At 43.0% G+C, this 23,145-nt stretch overlaps 2 long non-coding RNA genes across 2 annotated transcripts in view; one reads left to right on the top strand and one right to left on the bottom strand.

The window, feature by feature from the left end:
- Nucleotides 1–9,141, bottom strand: part of LOC138741849 (uncharacterized) — a 368,971-nt gene extending 359,830 nt beyond the window's left edge. The window contains exon 1 of the long non-coding RNA XR_011343814.1: nt 9,005–9,141. This is a non-coding gene — a long non-coding RNA (uncharacterized lncRNA). The remainder of the gene's footprint in view (nt 1–9,004) is intronic.
- LOC138741850 (uncharacterized) overlaps nt 1–23,145 on the top strand; it is a 72,595-nt gene that overhangs the window by 35,076 nt on the left and 14,374 nt on the right. Inside the window, exons 2-3 of the long non-coding RNA XR_011343815.1 lie at nt 23–84; nt 2,591–2,638. This is a non-coding gene — a long non-coding RNA (uncharacterized lncRNA). The remainder of the gene's footprint in view (nt 1–22; nt 85–2,590; nt 2,639–23,145) is intronic.

Raw genomic sequence — 23,145 nt, 5'->3', positions numbered from 1 at the left:
TTCTGAAATTGCCTCCTAACAGGGAACACCCGTCAGGACAGTAGATCAAAGCAGCGGCCCACACTTCTCCTCAAGGCTGCCCTGGTAGGCAATAAATGATGTCCTTGATGTGTTACAACTTTTAAACTAACAAATAAAGTGATAGTTACCTTCTAATTCTCATCAAGCTGTGCAAGGTTTTTTTCATAATATTTATTTTTTTTAAAGGGAATTATTCCTTTTGGTGAGTGCAATGATTGCTCATGGTACAAAAATGAACCTCTCCTGCAGTTTATTCTAAAGGCAATCATTGATTTTATGTTTCCTACAATGGGCATGATATATTTAAGAGAATTCAATGTTTTTTAGGGCTGAAATGGTATGTTAAAATGAACTGATTTAATGAACAATCGATGGTGAGAATTTGCAAGAGGGGAAATTAAAGAATGAAATGTCACATTGAACACTGAATGAAAATCACTATTATTATTCAAACAGAACAATTTTTAGATTGAATTGTCTGTTCTGCTTTAGGGCCTAGTTTATCACCCAACCTAATTTGCAAGGATTTCGGAAGAGGAATTTGCTTTTGGTTCTTCTTGCTCAGAGAGTGCTGGGATCTTGGTTACAAGCTCTTCTCGTCTTTTGATCCTTGGTTCTATATGGACCAGAAAGCCCGCAGGTTTACATTAGTAGGCATGTCTGAAGATTCATTTCTCTGTTTTGAGGGAAGTGTGTCATTTCATAATCTCTAGGTAACTCACCCAGCAATAGCAGATGGAAACTGTAAGGCTATTAAAGGTTATAGGGAGAATAGGAAGAATACAGTTGAGTGGAAAAATACATCAGCCATGATTTGAATGGAAGACTCGATGGACTGAATGGCCTAATTCTGTTCCTGTTTGTGGAAACCCTCTTTGGTTAGCCTCTACTCTCTGTAACCAGCTGGGTGATCTGTTTACATCTAGGAGCAGGGATTGCTTGACCAACTGGGTTGAATAATTGAATATAGGTACACAATCCTTTATCCAGAATGCTTGTGGGACAGCATTCCTTTTCTGTTTCTTTTATACAACCAGCCATCTCCTCTTGTATGGACCATAAGGGCTTTGAACAGGCTGAACTAAGAATTCACAACCCTTTTCAAAATGGGGTTTCAAACAAGCTTCAAAAAGCCACTGCAGAAAACCAGGAGTCTCTCTCTCTCTCTCTCTCTCTCTCTCTCTCTCTCTCTCTCTCTCTCTCTCTCTCTCTCTCTCTGCTTGGAAAACCACATGACCTTCTTAGAACAGCAAACTGCATTCAGACAGATTGTGGCACTGGACCCAAACTTCTGAATCCGTTCATCTGTTGCTTTCCAAAAAATAATCCATACTCCATAGCATGTCCAATTAACACCTACTTGTAAAGTCCTTCAGCAAAGCAGTTTCCATTGTCTTTACAAAGGCATCGGGAGCCTGGACTCTCTGGCTTGAGCAGAGCTCTGGCATTTTAAATCAGATCTGTATTGTGAAGTGTTTGTGTTTGTTTGTGACCTACATTAAAAAAAACCCACAATTTATCTCCTTTAAAACATATCTATACATAATATAAAATATAACATAATGAATAAGCCTGTGATGGTGTATGAGGAGGGTCAATGCCAACTTCAAAATGATATTGATCAGTTGGTCAAATAAGCAGACAATGGTAGATATAAGTTAATCCTGAAAAATGTGAGGTGACACACTTTGGGAAGACTAACAAGACTTATATAAGGAATACTATGGCCTTAGGAAACACTGAGAAATAGAGAAATCATGGTGTCCAAGGCCAAGGATCTGACAATGGCACCACAAGGAGATAAAGTGATGAAGAAGCCATATGGGAAACTTTCCTTCATTATTCAGGGCATAAATATAAGAGCAGGGAGGTTATGGTTACAACCCTGTTAACAGGTCATGCCACACATGGAATATTGTTTGCAGTTATGGTCACCACACTTTCATGTGATTGAATGGGAGAGGATGCAAAGGAGATTCACCATATGTGTCTGGGGCAGAGCATTTCAGTTTTAAGGACCGACTGGTCAGGCTTGGGCTGTGTTTCTTCCAAAAGAGAGGCTGAGGGAGGCTTAATGGAGGGATACAAAATTATGAGGGTCATGGATAGGATAGTTTGTAGGAAATCAGTCAACATTGCTGAGGTTTCTAAAAACTGAGAGCTTAGGTTTAGGTGCAGAGGTTGAGAAGATATCTGAGAAGAATTTTTCTTCTAGAGCTGTTTGGGATCCAGAACACACTTCCTGAGAGAATGATGGACCCAGAAATATCTGGACAAGCACTTAAATAGCCATGGCAGGGAGGGCTCTTGAGAAAGGGCTGGTAAATGGGATTCATTAACATGGATGAGTTCAACTAAAGAACCAGTTACAATGTTATTTGATTTTGTGAGTTTGTGAATATGATTCTAAAGCACCAACTTTTTGGAATATTTCAACATTGTTTGTTCCATTGAGATCCATAAGAAGAAACAGAACATTCTTGCCATTGAACTAAAACTGGCAAGGGAGAAACATGCTAGAAACAAACTGTTGTGTACAAATCTGAAATTAAATTCTGTCTCCGCACAGGGCAGGATGATAGTTTGTTGACATCTTCGAGAAGACAGGTGACAGCAGGTAGGAGAAATGCAAATCAAAATTTTGAGGTGAAAATCCATGGCAGTTTAATCTTTGATTATTGTTAACATGAATCTATTACTAAGATGGAGAGCAAAAACAGAAAATGCTGGAAGCACTGAGCAAGTCATACAGCATTCTACGGAAAGAGAAGCACAATTACTGGTCAATGCCTTTCATCCGAATCCACACATGCTTCGTAACCTGCTGAACAGTTCCTGCACTTCCTGTTTTTATTTCAGATCTTCAACATTAAATGTAAATTTAAAATGCATTCATTTCTGCAAATGGAATATGCAACCAATTCATTTAATTGCGAGTTGAATCACTGCACCAATTCAGTTGGTTTGCCTTTGATCAATGTGGTTTGAGTTGTATCCCGATAAGACAGATTGTATGACTTTTACTACTGAGGAAAGTCCGTTTTCCTCTGTGGAGCAACATCCAGAACGTAGTCTGAAGCTGGCCCAAAGCTGGAGGAAGAGTTCCCACTAGCCACACTCCTCTGAAACTCAGGATCATTATTAATGAGTATTTTGATGGCCCCAGCCAATCCATCAAAAGCTCTGTGAACATTTGAAGAAATAAGCTATGTTAAAACCATAAGACATAGGAGCAGAAATAGGCTATTCCGCCCCATGAGTCTGCCCCGCCACTTAATCATGAGCTGATCATTTTTCCACTCAGCCTCACTGCCCGGCCTTATCTTCATAACCTTTGATACTCTGGCTAATCAAGAACCTATCAATCTCTGCCTTAAATGACTTGGACATCCTTCAAAATGCACCAAACGAGAGATTCAGTTGACATTTAACATAATTTAACAAACTTGTGGATATAACTTGAAGGGGTCCAGTTGACCAGTTACTGTTCAATCCCCACTTCACTCTTGAGAAAACATTGTCAATGCACATTATTTGTATTCATTTTATTTGTAAAAAAAATTACCACCCATGTTAACATGACCTTGAAACAATACTGATTGAAGGTTAAATCTTTTATCTCCTATGGCAATAGACAATCACATTTCTCCTAATGCTTCTGCTTTCACAGATATAAATACCGCTGTGTGTATTTAATTATTTGAAGCCCAAAGCTTAATTCACAGTTCACTTTTGATTATATTTACTTAATTCAATCCCAGACCAAATGCTATGGCCTTCAGGTTGTGATTCTTATTCATTTATTAGCCAGAGAACTGCCCTTAAGCAATGAAAGAAATAAAACCATCAACTGATCTCAAAGTTGGATGGGCAATACAGGAGATAATTATTATCTATTCCTCTTTTCCAGACATCTATTAAAAAAAAACATTTCCCATGTTCTTTTGACCAAAACACTGTGCAAAAATAAAGTTAATCATCCCACAGTGAGATTTAACATAAAACACTAATTCTAAATGGAACATTGTCCATTTCTAAGTTAAACACTCAATTAGTTCAAAAAGATTTTGTTGTTTATTCTCGCCATGACAAGGTAATAGTAAGGCAGCATCTGGAGTATTATGTACAGTTCTGGTTTCCTTACTTGAGGAAGACTTTGGAGGTGGTGCAGAGGAGGATCACCAGGTTGATTCCAGAGATGAGGGGTTTAGTACATGAGGAGAGAATGAGTTGTCTGGAACTACACTTGTTGAAATTTAGAAGAATGAGTGAGGATCTTAAGAAGAAGATGCAAAGGAATGCTTTTCTCAGAGAGTGTGAATCTATGAAATTTGCTACCCATTGAAGCAGTGGAGGCTACTACAATAAATATATTTAAGCCAAGGTTGGATAGATTTTACAAAATAGGGCAATTAAAGAATATGGGAAAAGGGCAGGTAGATGGAGGCAAATCCTCTCAGTGACACTGAAGGGATTCTCTTTTGCTTTGTTTTCTCTTACAGTAAGGGGTGCTGGGCAACACTAATGGCAACTCTTTGTCTGCCTTATGGCACACAGAAGAAAAATAAAGCCAGTGAGATGGGTACGTGGATGATGGGCTTTGGACCCATGTGTGAAGGGGTGGAAAGTCATGACCATTGATGGGCAGGAGGAATGTGAATGGTGAACAAAGGGAGGGAGCACTTTGGTGGACCAATGGGAATGAGAAAGCAACGCAGGTGGAGTGCGTGATTGAAATTGGAAATATCAGTGTTCATTGAAGTGAGAATTACAGTCTTTGATATCAAGGCAGCCAATTGTCTCAGAAAATCACAGTCAGTGCAAGTCAGGAAGAAACTCTCCACTACCTGGAGTTGCAGCTTATGCAACGGAAGGTGCAGAAGATGGCTCAGGTATCTGAACCCTCAACATCTCTTAAAAGCTCTCTTGGTCACTGCTCCTGACCCTAGAATCCATTGATGGCCTTCCCTCCCTGGGATATGCACTGAGGATTACAATATTCTGGTTTGTGACAAATTGCATTCACATCACTTCACTACCAGGCAATAACCTTCCAAAAACAAGGCAGTTTAACTACCTCTTCTTCAATCTTTTTACCACTACCAAAGATCCCACCATCAACATTCTGGTACTTGGTCGTCAGACTCTCAAAGTCTCTCCACCTTCCACCAGAATTGAATACTCTTCACTTGCCTGAATAGGTTCAGCTCCAACAGTACTCTAGTCAGGGCCAGGATTCCAGAGGGATGCTTGAGGGCAAGAAGGCTTCCTGAACATCTTAGAGGTTTGGATCTGGAGCTCAGGTTGACGATGGTTTGGATTGGTCTGTGTGGCTGCAGAGAGCACTGGAGGTGAATCCACTCAGTGACTCTGAAGGGATTCTCTTTTGCTTTGCTTTCTCTTACTGTAAGGGGTGCCTGGTGACACTAATGGTGACTCTTTGCCTTATGGCAGGCAGAAGAAAAAGTGTGATATTTCATGTTCTGTTCCATTGAATGACAATAAAGGAATTGAATCTTGATTATTGAATCTTGATTGGCAGCTCATTTAACATGTTAAATATTAATCCATTGGAGGCACTGTTGCAGACACTCAGCAATTCACCTTGATTTCTTTAATGTCACTTCCCAACCTGGTGATCTCTGGAAGAATGTGGTCTTCAGGTATTCAGGAATATGACCATCATCAGGTACTCCCTTCATCCCTCAAGTCATAGATCAATGCAAATTAGGAGAAATAACGTGTTTCCTTTGTCAACTCCAAATGCATCACCTTGTAGAAAATTGCCTTCATCACATAAAGAGAAGTAGCTAAAGATTTCAGATTTCAGATTTATTGTCAGAGTACATACATGACACCCTGAGATTCCTTTTTACTGCGGGCATGGCAGAATTACCACTAATTAATAGTGCTAAAAATAATCTGGACACAGTAAAACAGATAAATGAACAAAGAACTGTAAACAGAAAATGAATGTAAACGAACTGACTGTGCAATATAGAGAAAACAAAAAGAAAATCAATAAAGTGCACGAATAAGAATCCTTAAATTAATCTCTGATTGAGTTTGTCATTGAGGAATCAGATGGTAGTGGGATAGCAGCTGTTCCTGAACCTGGTGGTGTGAGTCTTGTGGCAACTATACCTCTTTCCTGATGGCAACAGCGAGAACAGAGAGTGTACTGGGTGGTGAAGGTCTTTGATGACTGCTGCTGCTCCCTGACAGCAGTGTCCTCTGTAGATGTACTCAATACTGGCGAGGATTTTGCCTGTGATGTTCTGGGCTGTGTCAACTAGCTTTTGACGGGCTTTAGGCTCAGGGGTATTGGTGTTTCCATACCAGACCATGATGCAGCCGGTCAGCACACTTTCCACCACACCTCTGTAGAAATTTGCCAGGGTATATGATGTCATATCAAACCTCCACAAACTCCTGAGTAAGTAGAAGCGCTGACTTGCTTTCTTCATGATGCTATTGGTGTGTTGGATCCAGAAAAGATCCTCCAAGATAGTGACTTAAATTTGCTCTCTCTTCCACCTCTGATCCCCCAATGATCACTGGATTGGAGCCCATCACAAACTTCTCAAGGTAGACCTTGCAGGCAATCTTCACGCTCCACATTAAAAAAAAAAGTGGCAGCGTTCTCAAAAAAATAAACATGCAAATGCTGAGAAATTTGCATCTATCAGCAAAGAGTTAACTTGAGTGAAGAGGCTTTGAAATAATCTTATCCTTTTGTTGCTATCTCAACAAGGACCTGAAGTATTAAAGCAGTTCCTAAACTGGATGGCTGGGACTGAGTTCCCCCATTACTTGTCATTTAGGTTTCACATCAGTAACTGTAAGATATGGAAATGGATTATGAAAAAAGTTCTAAGGCATGGAGCCCCTCCAAGATCTGCTCTTTGTATCTCAGGCTTCACTGGCAGTATGGCTTTCATATAGAAATGGCTTTATCTTTTTGATGTTTCCCAACTGATCTGCCTACATTTCAACCACAAATTTGACTCTTGCATCTCATTACTAGTAACAAGTTTGTCTTTTGTCTCTTTATTTTCCATTATTGTACTTTGCTTTTTAGATGATTTTGTACTTGACAAACCATCTGCAATATTCTCTTAAGAATTAAATGTGTTGTCCAGCCAAATTAAGGATTAACAAAACTAAGGTCTCCCTCGTCAGGGGCCCTACCTGCTGGAAATCCTAGATTTGGAGGAAAATATGGTATTTTGTAATATATAAAAAGAATATCCCAAGGACCTCGCTGCCACGTCCCAGCTTGCTTGGCCACGGCACACAAACCATGGGTGTAAAGGGTGGGGCCAGTACTGCGCACACTGCACTCCACCTAAAAGCTCTATTGCGCAGGCCCGAGGACAGATCCACATCCTCCCCCTCCACGTCCTCCCCCTCAAAAGATCCTCACAAGCTCAAGCTAGCATGCTGGAACATCAGAACCATGCTAGACAAGGCTGACAGCCACCGATCTGAACGTCGGTCTGCCCTCATCACACATGAACTCCTCAGACTTGACATCGATGTAGCCGCTCTCAGTGAAGTCTGCCTTGCAGATATAGGCAGCCTCCAAGAACGCGGCGCGGGCTACATACACTACTGGTCTGGCAAGCCTATGGATGAACGACGCCTATCTGGTGTAGGCTTCATGGTCAAGAACTCCATTGCCTCCAAACTCGAAAACCATCCGACAGGCCACTCGGACAGGATCATGTCCATGCGACTCCCCCTTCAAAATAAGCGTCGCATCATCCTCATCAGTGTCTATGCTCCAACCCTCCAGACAGAACCAGCAGAAAAGGACAAGTTCTACACTGATCTGCGCAACCTCATTCAACGCACCCCTACAGCTGACAAGGTTGTCATCCTTGGCGACTTCAACGCTCGCGTCGGCAAAGACTCAGAAACCTGGCCAGGAATCCTGGGCAAGCATGGTGTCGGCAAGTACAACGACAACGGGTGCCTCCTGTTGGAGCTCTGCGCAGAACAGCAGCTTGTCATTACAAACACCCTTTTTCAGCAGAGGGACAGCCTGAAGACTACCTGGATGCATCCCCGATCCAAACACTGGCACCTCCTGGACTACGTCCTGGTGCGAGAAAGAGACAAACGAGATGTGCTCCACACCAGGGTCATGCCCAGCGCGGAATGCCACACTGACCACCGGCTGGTTCGCTGCAAGCTCAACCTTCACTTCAAGTCAAAGTCCAAGAACAGTAAAGCCTCCAGAAAGAGGTTCAATGTTGGAAACTTGCAATCAGACGAAGTGAGAGGAAACTTCCAGGCAAACCTCAAAGCAAAGCTCGAGGATGCAATCCACCTCACGGACTCGTCCCCTGAAACCCTCTGGGATCAGCTGAAGACTGCCATACTGCAATCCACTGAAGAGGTACTGGGCTTCTCCTCCAGGAAAAACAAGGACTGGTTCGACGAAAACAGCCAGGAAATCCAGGAGCTGCTGGCAAAGAAGCGAGCTGCCCACCAGGCTCACCTTGCAAAGCTGTCCTGGCCAGAGAAGAAACGAGCCTTCCATCACACAAACATCTTCAGCGCAAACTCCGGGAGATCCAAAATGAGTGGTGGACTAGCCTCGCTAAACAAACCCAGCTCAGCGCTGTTAGGTCTGCTTTGTTCGAGAATGAGTGAGTCAGACACCAGACTGAGTCGAAATCAAGGTTCTTTATTACCGGATTGTAACACTTGCAACTAACAGTGTTAGTTGGAGAAGGCGCATTCTCCCGATATCAGCAAGTGGTGTTTTTTTTATACCTTAGGACACGCACTTAGTAAATTATCATACCATTACATTGTCCAATGAATAAACTGTTGCTATCCTTCTCTGTTAGTCTGCTGCTCATCAGCTTGTTATTGCCAAACTTATCTTGAGCGTACAAGGTCACACCTGCATTCCTGTTAATCCTTAGTACTGGGTGACTCCTTCTCCAGTCCCAACTCATGATGTTTTTACCTTACAATCCCTCCTTTGTCCTCTTTAGAGGACAATCTTGCCCTGACTATGCTACCACAGCGTTACATTAGTTCGCCTATTATTGCCAAGCTCTATACGGGTTCTGTTCACGGGGTTTTTCGGCTGGTGGGCGAGGGCTCCCCCAACCCTCTTTAGCGTATACCCCCCATCCGCTTCCCCGATCCCATTGCCCGTTTACAAGTTTCCTCCCCGTTTTCCCCCAAGCAAATAACTGGCTATCCCTTCTAAGCATTTGTAATTAGTTAAGATAAAAGTTAACATTTGTGCTACAATCTATTTTATAATATTTGTTCTACAATCTATTTTATAATCCCTCCTCCCCGTCACATTCTCCATCAGACTCCAGATCGATCTCAGCATTTTTTGACGGCTCCTGTGGCGTGAGATAGTCCCGCTCCGTAGCTTGTAGAGCTTGATATTTTGGAGGCAGCTCATCGCGGTTGGCAAAGGCTCTCTCAATGGTCCTCGTGACCAGCGTTCGAATGCATGGAATACAACAACAGCCACAAGTGATAAAAATGGATACAGAAATGAACAATCCTAGGAAAAGTTGTCCCAACATTGTGCCCCATTTCCCAAACACTCCATGTAACCAGGACAAAACAGGGTTAGAGACTCCAGATTGGGCTTTTAATTCCTTCGCCCATGCCTTAAGTTTTGTCAGCCCCTTAGTGAGTGACCCATCTGGCACTGTGTTATTAGAGATAGAAGTGCAGCATAGATTGAACTGGAAGGTGCTATCCTTGTCTTTATCTATCTTCAGAATAACTTTGGCCCCGCATGGATCCGAATTACTCTGTTGGCTTGTTTGGCAACCCATCAGCAGGAATGCCCATAGGGCCCTCGGCATTGTCCCACATGAGTCTCATCATATTTTCCATTACTCGCTACTTGTTGTTTTGCCTTGGAGCAAAAGGCAAAATGATGCCAATTATTATCCCCTGGTTTGTCAATTCTTACCGACCTATCTGTCACGGTGGTAACAGTGTATGGTCCAGTCCATCTAATTTCAGTCCAATGTACCTTCCCTGGTTTACGGATATACACCAGGTCTCCTTCTTTCACTGGAACTCCTTCAGTGTCCGGGTTCTCCTCATTTGCATTCGCCACCTGTTGTGAAACTAAAGCAACCATATTACCCAGCATCTGCATATAATGGTCCAGTTCCACTTCCCTTTCTTCCCAATTCTTTACCCAGGCTGGATCAGTCTTTGGACCGGGCATGGGTCGACCCGTTAGAATCTCGTGTGGTGACAGGAAGGTATCTTTGGCCTTCTCTTGTCACATAGACATCAGTACTAATGGCAATGCCTCGACCCAATTCAACCTGGTCCCACCCAAAACCTTTCCTAATTTGGATTTTTTATCGTCCTGTTTGCCCTTTCTACTAGCCCTGGCTCTCAGGCCTATAGACACTACCGAAACGGTGTTTGATTCCTAAGTATTCTTCAACCTGTCGGATCAGCTCATTCTTAAAGTGGGACCCATTATCAGAGCATATTCTGCTGGGGACCCCGTAGCGGGGTATCAACTCTCGCGTCAGCCAGCCTATTACACTATCCGCATCCTCCCTCTTCGTTGGGACAGCCTCCACCCACCGTGAGAACCTATCTACCGCCACTAAGAGATATCGGTACCTTCCTTTGTCCTAAGGTCAGTACCCATATCTGTATAGTCAATATAGATCTCTTTCCATGGGGCTGTGGGTACAGGAAATCGTAAAAGCGGGTGGGGTAAGGTGATCCTTTGGTTATGCCCATTGAAGATAATACATTCAGCTCTAAAATTGTCAATGTGCTCGCGTAAGTGGGGATTCCACCAATGTTGTTTAGGCGTATTATAAGTTTTGGTGGCGCTAATGTGAGTCGGCCCATGTGCTTCTTCAAATAATAGTGGAAGTAATTGGCGGGGGGCAACTATCGTACCTATCGGGGAGCGCCAGACATGTACTGTCCGATTGTCATAGATGATCTCCTGTCGTGTAGCACCACGTTTCATCCATTCCTCTTTCTCACTTGGGCTAGCTTTTTCCTGTATTTCTATCAGGTGTTCAATATTTGGTGCGGTTCCCTCTCCCTCCTTCTCCTTTTGGTCACTCAACTTACTACTATTTTCTCTTCTCTCTAATTCCTCTTTTTTGCCATGGGACCTCAGAATCATCCCCTGTATAGGTTCTTGATATCCAGTAAACTGTTTGGCTGCTCTGTCAGCCGTCGTGTTTCCTTTCCCTTCCTTTGTGTTTTGTAGGGAATGGCCTGCCACCTTAATTAGGCTTAGAGCCCGGGGAAGCATGACTGCCCTGACAAGTCTCCGTAAAACCAGATCATGTCGGAGAGATTTATTGTCAGAGTACATACATGACATCACATACATCCAGAGACTGTGAGAGAGAGCGAGAGAGAGAGAGGGAGAGAGAGAGAGAGAGAGAGAGAGAGAGAGAGAGAGAGGCAGATACACAGAGCACGAGAGATAGAGAGAGAAAATGCCTTGCACTGGCCCCACTGGGAGAAAAGTCTTCAGATTAACACTTCCGTTTCATGGTTACACCTTTAAAAGGTTCTCATCCTGTGATCACTGGTCTGGATCAGATTGGGTCTCCAACCGCTGGGAACCACCACTCCTTCCTTCCCTCCCACCTCGAGTGAGCTACACGTCAGCCCACAACGTCTGCCCTGATCCCACAATGGTGGGGGTGCAGGAAAGAGGGAGGAAGAGAGGATAAAACAGGATCCCATTTGATGCGGAGCTGGAATTGTGGGCACAAAATTAAAACCAAATTGTATTTCTCTGCCCTGCCCCACCTGGGGATTTCAGGGCAGCACCGCCACAGATTGGGATTGGGAGGGGGAGTGGGTGAGAGAGGAGGGGGGGGGAAGAAGAGAGAGAGGGGGAGAGAAGAGAGAGGGGGGAGGGGGAAAGGAGGGAGGGAGAGAGCAAACCCGGACACTTCGTGGCTGGAAACCGGAAACAGGCACTTTTCCTCTCCCTTCTGTGTTTTGTTTCTTCCAGCTTATCTAAGACCCTACGCTTTAGAATTTTGTTTCCCTCACCTGTCAGGAACATCTTGGCGCTCCCGGGTAACCACCCCATCTTCCTCCAGCGATCTACACATTTTCGGAGAATTCTTTGTTTCTCCAATGCCTCTTTACTGGTATTTCGCTTCTCTAATTCCTGATTAATTTCCCTAATAACTTGGTCAAAGGTCTTAGCAGGCAACTGTGCAGCCATTGCTGTGGGGTTGCTTCCTAATGCCTCTCTTAATTTAGGTTCTTGTCTGTTTAGAGGATCTATGTTAATAAAAATCGCCTTTAAAAATGTCTCCTTGCAGGCCGGATGACAAAAGTTTTTTAGTGAAACAGTCTCCAAGATTGGTCCTCCGGTGGACCTCAGACTGTCCTGTATACTCTGATTGCTCGTCTTCCACTCTGTTTTCCCAAAGAGGTCTGAAAGTTAGGTTACAACTAGGAAACCAAGTTTTTGGGCTATATTTTTGTCCAGTTTCCCTGTACCAATCTATGAATTTACGTAACTTTATCTCCTTGGTCATGCTGGGAATACCTTCATTTAACTTGTCAAAAATATTTCGAATAAACCGTGTGTCTCTTAAGATTCTGTCAACTTTTTCATTGATATCTCCTACCTGATCCGGAGACAGCTTTTGCAGTCTTTGGTCGTCGCCCTTGTTCACCAGGCAGGCATCTCTGAGTACTCTTTTTTCTCTAATGTCCGCTGTGGTATTCCTCCACGGCGAATTTGGGAAATAAGTTCTTAAGTTTTCAAGTGTACAGACATTATCATACCTACCAGACATTTATAAGCGAGTCTTATACAATTGAGACCAATAAGCCTGAACCTTTGTTTTCTTTCAAAGCCCAACCTTCACGTGGGAGATTTCTCCACTTAATAACCGGTTTAGGGCAGAAAACTCAGGTCCCCAATTGTTCTTAGATCACCTTCTCACTCTATTTGACTTTGCAACGTCACAATAAAGACTTTTTAAACTCTAGTAGTTTGTCGGCGAAGCACTTATCAAATGTCACTAAAACACCTTAAGGACTTTTATAGTTTTGTCTGTAAACACTTACGTGTTACAATCCTGGCAGGTGACGACCTTCAATTATTATTGTCTAATTTGTCCGATCTCCAGTTCTTACTGACAATCATAAAGATTTTAAGAGAGAGAATTTTGTTAAAACAGGCTTCTCTGGACCTTTTTGTCAGCCGGCTGAGATGATTGTCAAAAAAAACAGAAACCGTCGTCTAGTGTCCACTCACCCATCACGTCGGGGGTCACCAAATTGTTAGGTCTGCTTTGTTCGAGAATGAGTGAGTCAGACACCAGACTGAGTCGAAATCAAGGTTCTTTATTACCGGATTGTAACACTTGCAACTAACAGTGTTAGTTGGAGAAGGCGCATTCTCCCGATATCAGCAAGTGGTGCTTTTTTTATACCTCAGGACATGCACTTAGTAAATTATCATACCATTACATTGTCGAATGAATAAGCTGTTGCTACCCTTCTCTGTTAGTCTGCTGCTCATCAGCTTGTTATTGCCAAACTTATCTTGAGCTTACAAGGTCACACCTGCATTCCTGTTACTCCTTAGTACTGGGTGACTCCTTCTCCAGTCCCAACTCATGATGTTTTTACCTTACAGCGCGGACATTAGCGACTTCAGGGGTTTTTACGAGGCTCTAAAGGCTGTGTGCGGTCCCTCTCCCCAAGTCCAAAGCCCGCTGCGCAGCTCAGACGGCAAAGTCCTCCTCAGCGACAAGATCTCCATCCTCAACCAATGGTCAGAACACTTCCAATCTCTTTTCAGTGCCAACCGCTCAGTCCAAGAATCCGCCCTGCTCCAGCTCCCTCAACAGCCCTTAAGGCTAGAGCTGGATGAGGTCCTCACCCGGGAAGAGACATATAAAGCAATTGAACAACTGAAAAATGGCAAAGCAGCAGGTATGGATGGAATCCCCCCAGAGGTCTGGAAGGCTGGCAGCAAAACTCTGCATGCCAAACTGCATGAGTTTTTCAAGCTCTGCTGGGACCAAGGAAAGCTGCCTTAGGACCTTCGTAATGCCATCATCATCACCCTGTACAAAAACAAAGGCGAGAAATCAGACTGCTCAAACTACAGGGGAATCACCCTGCCCTCCATTGCAAGCAAAATCTTTGCTAGGATTCGACTAAATAGAATAATACCTAATGTCGCCTAAAATGTTCTCCCAGAATCACAGTGCGGCTTTCGTGCAAACAGAGGAACTACTGACATGGTCTTTGCCCTCAGACAGCTCCAAGAAAACTGCAGAGAACAAAACAAAGGACTCTACATCATCTTTATTGACCTCACCAAAGCCTTCGACACTGTGAGTAGGAAAGGGCTTTGGCAAATACTAGAGCGCCTCGGATGCCCCCCAAAGTTCCTCAACATGGTTATCCAACTGCACGAAAACCAACAAAGTCGGGTCAGATACAGCAATGAGCTCTCTGAACCCTTCTCCATTAACAATGGCGTGAAGCAAGGCTGCATTCTCGCACCAACCCTCTTTTCAATCTTCTTCAGCATGATGCTGAAACAAGCCATGAAAGACCTCAACAATGAAGACGCTGTTTACATCCGGTACCGCACGGATGGCAGTCTCTTTAATCTGAGGCGCCTGCAAGCTCACACCAAGACACAAGAGCAACTTGTCCGTGAACTACTCTTTGCAGACGATGCCGCTTTAGTTGCCCATTCAGAGCCAGCTCTTCAGCGCTTGACGTCCTGTTTTGCGGAAACTGCCAAAATGTTTGGCCTGGAAGTCAGCCTGAAGAAAACTGAGGTCCTCCATCAGCCAGCTCCCCACCATGACTACCAGCCCCCCCACATCTCCATCGGGCACACAAAACTCAAAACGGTCAACCAGTTTACCTATCTCGGCTGCACAATTTCATCGGATGCAAGGATCGACAACGAGATAGACAACAGACTCGCCAAGGCAAATAGCGCCTTTGGAAGACTACACAAAAGAGTCTGGAAAAACAACCAACTGATAAACCTCACAAAAATTAACGTATACAGAGCCGTTGTCATACCCACACTCCTGTTCGGCTCTGAATCATGGGTCCTTTACCGGCATCACCTACGGCTCCTAGAACGCTTCCACCAGCGTTGTCTCCGCTCCATCCTCAACATTCATTGGAGCGACTTCATCTCCAACATCGAAGTACTCGAGATGGCAGAGGCCGACAGCATTGAATCCACGCTGCTGAAGATCAAACTGCGCTGGGTAGGTCACGTCTCCAGAATGGAGGACCATCGCCTTCCCAAGATCGTGTTATATGGTGAGCTCTCCTCTGGCCACCGAGACAGAGGTGCACCAAAGAAAAGGTACAAGGACTGCCTAAAGAAAGCTCTTGGTGCCTGCCACAGTGATCATCGCCAGTGGGCTGATCTTGCCTCAAACCGTGCATCTTGGTGCCTCACAGTTCGGCGGGCAGCAACCTCCTTTGAAGAAGACCGCAGAGCCCACCTCACTGACAAAAGACAAAGGAGGAAAAACCCAACACCCAACCCCAACCAACCAATTTTCCCTTCCAACCACTGCGTCTATGTCTGCCTGTCCTGCATCGGACTTGTCAGCCACAAACGAGCCTGCAGCCTCCATAAATCTTCATCCGCAAAGCCAAGCCAAAGAAAGAAGAAAGAATATCAAAGTTCAACATTCAAAGTTCAATATTTTTTATCAGAGTACATGCATGACATCACATACAACCCTGAGTTTCTCTTTCAGAGAAAAATGTGGTTCCCCTACAGCAGGATTAATCCAATAAAATCAGAGCAAAGAGTGGGAGAAAAGTGAGATGGGACATTCGTAGAAAGAATTGGTTGAAGAGATGAAGCCAGTTAACATGGAACATGATTCTGGTGCAATGAATAATAGTTTCAGGTTATTATTTAATAATTCCTATGAATGAGAACAATATTTGGGGTAGATCAGAGGGAGTATGAGAGTGAAGAATATCATTTCCAAATGACCGGGATGAGATGCACAGTCATCTATGTGTTTTCCACAACAAATCTCAAATCCAATGTGCAAATTTTGGACATCATTGTAAAATACGTGTGGCAGTGGAAATGCCTTTATTTCATGATCTGGAAAGACCAGCATTTATTGCTTATCCTTACTTTCTGAAGGTTGAACTGCAGCCATTCTTTTGGTTAAGGTTCTCCCACAATGCTATTGGAGAGGCTGTACCAGCATTTCGAAACAAAATGAGGAAAGAACGGTGAAATATTTCAAGTCTTGATGAAAAGCAACTTCGAGGATGGTAGTTCCCCAGCACCAGTTTCCCTTGACATTCTTGATGGGAGAGGTTTTGTGTTTGGGAAATGCTGGATTGGTAGCTTGGAAAAGTAGCTGTAGAGTATCTACAGCAGCCACTTTGCTCATTTGGGGGAAGAAAGAATATCAGAATCAGAATTTATTGTTATGAACATGTCACAAATTTGTTGTTTTGCAGCATCATTACCGTGCAAATCTTGCTATAAATTGCATTTCAAAAATAAATAGTGCAAGGAAAAAGGAGAAAGTGAGGTAGTGCCTGTGGTTCACTTCCATTCAGAAATATGATGGCAGAAGGAAAGAAGCTGTCCTTGTGCCACTGGATGTTCATCCTCGGGCTCTTGCACCTCTGTCCTGATGGGAGCAGTGTGAACAAAGCATTGCCTGAGTGGTGGGAATCCTTTAGAATAGAGGCCATTTTCTTAAGACTCCTTGTAGATGTCCTTGATGGAGTGAAGACTTTGTGCCCGAGTTAACAACTCTCTAGAGTCTTTTCCTGTCCTGTGCATTGGGTGGCTGGTGATCATTTGCATGTGTTTGATCAGGGAGATGTCGGGCCACAGGACTTTCTTATAAAGCAAAGGTTTAGTTGCTGAACTTTTGTGATTTTTATTTGCATCATCCCTTCAGGTACTCGGAGTTGATGTTTGACTCCCAAAATGGCCATGCATTCTACTCCAAGCATAAATTTACAAAAAAAAACCCCTTAAACTTTTAAAAACCCACGGAAAATTATCTGAAGTCATAATGTTGGAGAAATGAAATGCGTAAGGGAAATATATGAGTGTGTGATAGCAAGCAGTCCACCAGCTCCCAACATCATTGCAGATTTGAAATTTAACAGAATAAAACAGGTTTCCAACCATAACATTTACTGGGCATCTGACAGCTCTATTGTCATGGGAAATATGAAGGTTGCTTTAGCTTGTCTTGAGCTGGATGCTTTTAAGACAAACAGCATAATGTATTTTTTTCTTCTTTGAGCTTTTATTCCATCTGCCTAAACAGTTCATTGTCCTGGGGCGATTGGCTAGGAGATCAGCAATGCATTCACGTTCACCATGGACAAGCCTATCCCTCAAGAGCAAAACTGGCCATAGTCATTCAACCTGAAATCCCTGCCGAGAATATAAACCAGACATGTTCTAGTGATTATTATTTTCTTGTTTGAGATGATGCTACAACAGATTACTCAATCTTTATTTTGATATGGGATGCCAAAGGGAAATGGATGCAACATTTAGATAATAATTAAATAGAGTGAATCTCATGCACAGAGAACATCACTTACTGAGCTGATATTCTCTGATTGAATATATTCATTCAAGGTAAAAATAAAACACTGTAGGTTCTGCAAATATGAAATAAAACAGAAACTTCTGGATACATTCAGTAGCCAGAGAGCATCTGCAGAAAATGAAACAGAGTTAACATTTCTGAAAGGATGTTGATCAAAGAGAACCGTTATGATCTTAAAGGAGCCCAAAATCCAGCAGCAATAGATATTCACCGATAAATGGTTACTTAAACAAAAGTTGCTTTTAAACATGAAAACAGGATCAATCTTAACTTAACCCCCATCTAATTCTAAGCGCACGTGTATGTAATGTGTATATAAGTTCAGAAAAGTTCTTTGATTCACAGTCCAATCTCACTTCTCATTCCTCCAAGTTTACTGGTTGGTGGTAATTCTTATACTGTGCACAGAATTTAACATTTATGAATTTCACCAGGCTTTGGTGCTTGAAAGGTAAATGGTTATCACTCAGCAAGGTTCTTGTTGGTTTTTGGAGAGAGATATGTTGTTCGCTGGACACCCACAACTTATTTTTTTTTAAATATGCCACATCAGTGTTTTGCTGAAGAAACTTGCCCCATCAGGGTTTTCCACATGATAACCTCTTTCTTTCAGGTCACCACAGAGTTCATTTTTTTTTCTCTTACTTCAAGTGAAACATTAGGCAGCCAGTCATCTCCTCTTGTATGGTCCACAAGGGTGAACTAAACACTAACAACCCATCTTCAAAATGGGGGTTTCCACAGGCTTTACAGCTTGTCCTGTTCCAGACCCAGCTATTGCTACTGACTGTAGCACTGCCAAATGGAATTCTCTCCCTCTCTCTCTCACATTTAGAGAAAAAGCCTGTTTGACTCTCTCTGCTTGCAAAACAACATGGCCCTCTTAGAACAGCAAGCTTCACTCCAGACAGCCTGAGACTCCAAACTACTCCTCCGATCTCTTTAATCTGTTGCTTTTCAAAACAACAATCCATTAGTGGTCTCTTGGGCACTCCCCAAATATTTTGCAAAGGACCCCATGAGCTGCCCTGTCTGGCTTGAGCAGAGCTCCAGTATTTTAAATGAGATCTAATTTTAAGTGTTTGTATGTGATCTACATTTAAAAAAACCTGCCCCAATTTATCTCCCAAAAACATATCTATATACAATACAAACACAACATAATCTGTCGCAGAATGATCCAAATTTTGTCAGCCATTACCTCTACAAACCATGTAAATCAGGAGCCCAGTGATCACACCACCTGCCCTTGGTTATGTGTCTGTGAACAGGTTTCATCACTGGAGTTTAGGCTTATTGTGAGGTATCGGCACATAATCTAAATGGAGGAATGACTTCTCCATGTTTTCAATGGATTTGCTGCAGCAGATTACAATTTTAGTTCTAAAAAATGTATACTGTATTTTCAATTTATTATATTTTTAACAAAGGTCATCAAAATATTTTAATATTTTATTGCCTTATTTTAGTGTAGATTTATCATGATTTGAATGGTTTTGAGTATTTGTCTGGTTAGAAAGTTCTAGATAGACCATAAAACACTAGAAAAGAACAAAAAAAGAACTTTCAGCCCATCTAATACTTGATTAGCCAGGACATCCAACGTTATGGGGAGAAGGCTGGGCAGTGGGGCTGAGTGGGAAAATGGATCAGTTCAAGATTAAATGGCAGGGCAGACTCGATGGGTTGAATAGCTGAGTTCTGCTCCTATATCTTCTGGTCTCTGATCTTATAGTCTGTGACAAACTATTATTCTGCCCAGTCCCAATAACTTGCACTTGAGCCATATCTCTTTGCACCCTTCCCATCCATGTACCTGTCCATTTTTTTTCTTAAATGTCAAAATTGAACCTGCATTCACCATTTCAGCTAGAAGCTAGAAGCTCATTCCACACTCTCACCACTCTGCATGAAGCTCCCCCTTCACCTCAGAGGGAAAGTCCTACTTGCCTTTAGTCTACGTGTACACCTCAGGGTAGTTGCCACTGCTTTTATTGGGAAGGCTTATTCTGGGCTCTTTTTGCCACTGCCCCACTCCTTCCACTATTAATCTCATTAGCCATGAGAAATCAATCAAGTTTGGGAGCAGGATTTCCTGCAGGGAACCACACACACATTTTTATTGTTCAATGATCAGTGTGAGTAGCTCACTCCCAGTCGCTCGCTGGTACTGCATCCTGTAAGAAAGGTCCAGAAATTTCTGCAAAGTTTCACTGGTTAATCCCTATTATTAAATGATGTTTATTAAGGGTTTGGGATTTCCAACATAGTTTAAGAAAGTCAACAGGGCAAGAGGAACATGGTGAAGCACTTCCCTCCAAGGAACATCATATCATATGTTGCTGCTTGATGAGGCATGTGTCACACAGGGCAGAAAATGGCCACAGGGTACCACACAGGGCAGAAAATGGCCATTGAGCATACTATATATGGCAGAAAATAAGCATGGGATATACCACATGTGGGAGAAAATGGCCAAGGGACCAGCCACACACAGCAGAAATTGGTAATCTCCAACAGGAAAGTCTCACACGCATGGCTTCATGTGGAGTAGAATTACAACTGTTGAATCTGCTGGTGTCTATATCCTGGAGCACAAGATTAAGCATGTTTATTTGATGAGTGCATATCCAAGAACAGCTGAGAATGTTAACAGGAACAGCAGAAAGCAGCTCATTTGACTTGTATCCCATCCATAACCTGAGCATTCATTCTCTCTACCACTTAAAGAAGGGGTATGATACCTACCATCCATACAATGCATTGCAGCTACTCACCAAGGCCACTCCACTAGCACATCCTAAACACACAACCTCTTGGAACAAAGATATTAGGCACATTGGAACATTCCTGGAATTAAGGGATTAGGATATGAAGAACGTTTGACGGCTCTTGGTCTGTAAACTTTGGAGCTCAGAAGAATGACGAGGACCTCATAGAAGTAATTTGAATGTTGAATGGCTTAAACAGGATAGATGTGGAAAAGTGGTTTCCCATGGTAGAGGCATCTAGGATAAAAGGGCACAAATTTGGGATTGAAGGAAACCCAGTTAAAGCAGAGATATGGAGGAATTTTTTTTAGAGAGAGATTGGGGAACCTCTGGAATTTTCTACCACAGGTGGCTGTGGATGGTAGGTCCTTGACTGTATTTGGAGAGTTTGATAGGTATCTAAATAGTGTTATGGGGAGAAGGCAGGGAGAGGGGCTGAGTATGGGAATGAATCTATTCATGATGGAATGAAGGAATAGACTCAAAGGGGTGAATGCCCTACTTATGCTCCTATATCTTATGACCTTGTGTGTGTCTCCCTCTCTGTTTCCAAAACTATCTACCATCTTAACTGGGAACGCTATCATGGTTCCTTCATCGTGCTGAAGCACTGTGGGAACACCCCTACTCCACAGCAGTTTTCACCAACCTTCCAAGCTCTGACCTTTCCATCATTACCCTCATGCTGTGAATGACAAAATTAAACATGATATTCAGTTCATCAAGGAACTCACAAGGGTAGTTATTATGGTATTCCCCAGAGGATTCAATGGAGTATTCACCAGAGTATTCCCCAGATTATTCAATGGAGTATTCACAAAAATATGCAGGAGTGTTTCTGACATAGAAAGTGAGGAGCTGGAGAGAGCATGTTGTGATAGAGTGGGCATGGGTAGGGGGGTATGTGGTGGACAAGAATGGTGCTCAGAGAAATGTGTCATGAGTTTTATATTGTCTTTGAGATCATACAGCATGGAAACAGGCCCCCAGCTCACTGGTAGCCCCCAATTCTCATGGACTACCGAGCAGCAGCATTAAATATTCTCTCCACATTCTCAACTGCTCCCAGATTCCACCTTTCACCATTATTTGGTGTAACTACAGTGGGAAATTAATCAACCAACCTGTACATCTTTGAGATGTAGAAGAAAACTGAAGCAGAGGAATGCCTTGAGGTCACAGGAACCTCCAGAACCTCCAGAACCCCTGAAGCAGGCACACGATACAGGCGCTCTGGACACGATGACATACCCTCCGCAGAACACACCACGACGTCCCCACCTCGGCCACTGGCAACAAGGGACACCGAAGACTGGAGGCCTCATCCCCCCAGCAGAGGTTCAGTCCCCACAGTAGTCGAGGTTGCATAGCTTCATAGCTTCTTCCCAAAGGTTTTGTTATTGCTTGGCAATTTCCACATTGCAACAATGTCCCACAATGGTATTCCATCCAGTTTTTCCAATTAAAATTACGCACGGTGCCATACTTAAAAAGTTACAGTAACACCAGGTCCAGAGACTTGTTGTTGGGACTTGAAGAATTAAGTTACAGGGAAAGGTTAAACAGGTTAGGACTTTATTATTGAGGTATGCAAAATATGTGTATAGATTGAATAAATACAAGGAGGCTTTTTCTCTGAGGTTAGGAGAGATAAAATGCAGAGGACGTGAATTAAGAGTGAAAGAGGAAAAGTTTAAATGGAACATTCGGGGGAACATCTTCATGCAGAGAATGGTGGGAGAGATGTGGTAAATGCGGGCTCAATTTTGACACAAAAAATATGGACAGGTACATTGATGGGAGGTGTATGGAGGGTATAGTTTGGGTCCAGGTCAGTGGGACTGAGCAGAATAATAGTTCGGCATGGAGTAGAAGGGCCAAAAGGCCATTTCTAAGCTGTAGTGTTCTATGGTTCTATGCCTTGTTAACAGTGATGAACCTCTTTCCATATCTTTTGTGATGGGATGTATTTTACAGATCGATGAGGTTGGTACGCTATAAGGTTTGTTACAACATCTGCCATCATCCAGTGAGCAATTCATTGATATCTGATCTTGAGGTTGTGGGTTTAAGTCTGACCCAGAAAAATATCTGGAAGAATCCATACACCACATTTTTCAGATGCTTCAAATATGGACCCCAATGAAAGGTATTGAGACCCTGAAGCATTTTCCCTGTTTCCCAAAACAAGCTGGATATGCTGAGATGCCAACCTGGGTGAAGTATTCCACATTAGAGGTGTAGATTTCAGATCAGACTTTAAGATGCCACATTTTGGGGTCTGGGGAGAAAAAGCAGGCAAATTCTTTCCAGCGTCGGGTGCAATTGTTTATCCTTCAACTGACTCTCTAGAAACAGTGAGTAAGATCACAGAAATGCTGGAGGAACTCAGCACCTCTTGCAGCATCCACAGGAGGTAAAGACAGATAACCAACGTTTCAGGCATGAGCCCTTCTTCAAGGTATAATTAAAAAGCAGGTTGCTGAAACAGATATTTGGAATTGATTACAGGATCCAGCGATATTCATATTGGTTGGTGCTTTTTGTTCTTTAAGAATGCACATGCAATGAATTCCAATGCAGCACATTAGGGTGTCCTGAGTCATTAGAGATGCTTTTCCTTTTCCAGATTGTTCAGCTTTTCATGGAGGCATTAGGCATGTAACTCAAAAGTAAGCAGTCCCTGAATTTGTCAGTATGCTGGATGTTTTCAGTTTATTGGTGTT

The sequence above is a fragment of the Narcine bancroftii genome, chromosome 8, assembly GCF_036971445.1.
Source record: "Narcine bancroftii isolate sNarBan1 chromosome 8, sNarBan1.hap1, whole genome shotgun sequence".
In the NCBI taxonomy this organism is placed as follows: domain Eukaryota; kingdom Metazoa; phylum Chordata; class Chondrichthyes; order Torpediniformes; family Narcinidae; genus Narcine; species Narcine bancroftii.
The sequence above is the reverse complement of the archived record's forward strand: the minus strand, read 5'-3'. Positions and strand labels throughout refer to the sequence as shown.